This window comes from Macaca mulatta, chromosome 9 (genome assembly GCF_049350105.2).
Source record: "Macaca mulatta isolate MMU2019108-1 chromosome 9, T2T-MMU8v2.0, whole genome shotgun sequence".
Taxonomy (NCBI): domain Eukaryota; kingdom Metazoa; phylum Chordata; class Mammalia; order Primates; family Cercopithecidae; genus Macaca; species Macaca mulatta.
Window position 1 is genome coordinate 80,209,501 of NC_133414.1, and position 2,217 is coordinate 80,211,717.

Consider the following 2,217-nt stretch of genomic DNA (forward strand, 5'->3'; position numbering starts at 1 on the left):
AAAAAGGTAACTGTGAAATGATGGATATGTTAACTTGCTCCACAATAGTAACCTTTTTATTATCTATATGTATCCCATAATATCACGATGTATATCTTAAATAAACACAATAAAATTTATTTTAAAAAAATCTAGGGCTGGGCATGGTGGCTCATGCCTATAATCCCAGCACTTTGGGAGACCAAAGCGGGAGGATCTCTTGAGCCCAGGAGTTCAAGACCAGCCTGAGCAACATACCAAGACCTCATCTCTACAAAAAAAGAAAAAACCTAAATGGATTATGATAACATGACTGGGTATGAAATGTGTGTGTGTGTGTATGTGTGTGTAGATATAGATACGTTTTTAAGTGAGAATTCTTGGAATAAATAATCCAGATTTAAAAATACTCCAAGACAGCTGAGACCAAGGGCTAAAGCTGGGAGACTGAAAAAAATATGGACCACCGGGGCAGTACTCATTTCTCCAGCTCTGATCTGCTGTTGTACCAGGTGTCTAATAGGGCCTGTGTCTGCCTCCTTCTTGAACAGCTCAGAGAATTCATCTAAACAGCCTTCCTACAGCAGCCCCCAACTCCAAGAGCCAAACAAGAGTTCCAGACCAGTGTTGTCTCTGGAGACATTGACACAGCAGCCAAGTTGATTGGTGCTAGGGCAGCCACAGTTGGTGTGGCTGTTTCAGGGGCTGGCATTGGAACTGTGTTTGGCAGCTTGATCATTGGCTATGCCAAGAACCCATCTCTCAAGCAGCAGCTCTTCTCCTATGCCATTCTGGGCTTCCCTTGTCTGAGGCCATGGGGCTCTTCTGTTTGATGGTCGTCTTCCTCATCCTCTTCGCCATGTGAGGCTCTGTGGGGATCACCTGCCTGTCCCTGTTGCTGCAACTCCATGCCATTCCTGGTGCTGGGGTGTGCTAAGCTTTACCATTCAACACAATGTTTCTCTAAAAACAAACTAACAGGCCAGGCGAGGTGGTTCACACCTGTAATCCCACCACTTTGGGAGGCTGAGGCAGGTGGATCATTCGAGGCAAGAGTTTGAGACCAACCTGACCAACAAGGTGAAACCCTAACTCTACTAAAAAAAAACAAAAAAACAAAATTAGCCAAGCATGGTGGCGCATACCTGTAATCTCAGCTACTAAGGAGGCTGAGGCAGGAGAATCACTTGAACCCAGGAGGCGGAGGCTGCACTGAGACGAGATCATGCCACTGCACTCCAGCCTGGGCAACAGAATGAGACACCATCTCAAAAAATAAAAAGAAAAGCAAACAAAATGAAAAAATACTCCAAGGACTAAAGAAGTTAAATGATATCGGTGAAACCCAGGACCTTGAGTGGAGAAGAGGAGAGAATGGGGGGCAGAAAACTGTCTAAAAATTTTATTTACCTTGGAAAATAAAAAGTAAGTAAAATATCTTATTGGGGAAAATGTAGCTATTTAATTTTATGTATTATTAGAGAACTAAAACTTTAATTAAGGTGGTTAGAAACTCCAAAGCAGGTATTCTAGAATTTGACCAAGAAAAAAAAGGAAAGAACGAGATACAGAGAAAAGAACCATGTTGCCTAAAATAAAGCATAAATGTAAAACATGATGAAAGGAATAAAAATATTTCAGTTACTACAACAAATATGAATGGGTTTATGCACCTATTCAAGAGATTGTCAGTTGCATTGAAAAAGAATCTAGCTATATATGGTTAATGTAAGATGTACCAAAAACAAAGTGAACTAGGAAAGTTGAAAATAAAGGAATAGGCAAAGAGGTAGCAAGCAAAGGCAGCCTACGAAAAAAAATCAGCATCACAACATTAATATCAATGTGACAAGATAAAATGCATAAAACGGCCATGCATGGTGGCTCAGGTCCATAATCCTAGCACATTTCGAGGTCAAAGCAGAAGGATTGCTTGAGCCCAGGAGTTTGAGACCATCTGGGCAACATGGTGAAACCCCGTCTCTACCAAAAATACAAAAGGTAGCCAGGCATGGTGGAGCCTGTAGTCCTAGCTACTCAGGAAGCTGAAGCAGGAGAATCGCTTGAGCCCAGGAGGTGGAGATTGCAGTCAGCTGTGACTGCGCCACTGCACTCCAGCCTAGGAGTGAGACCCTGTCTCAAAAAAAAAAGAAAAAAAAGAAGAAGAAGAAGGAGGAGGAGGAGGAGGAGGAGGAGGAGGAGGAGGAGAAGGAGAAGGAGAAGGAGAAGGAGAAGGAG

At 42.7% G+C, this 2,217-nt stretch overlaps 1 pseudogene; it reads left to right on the forward strand.

Moving 5' to 3' along the window:
• Positions 1-288: 288 nt before the first annotated feature.
• LOC717312 (ATP synthase F(0) complex subunit C1, mitochondrial pseudogene) lies at positions 289-993 on the forward strand (annotated as a pseudogene).
• The last annotated feature ends 1,224 nt before the right edge of the window (positions 994-2,217 follow it).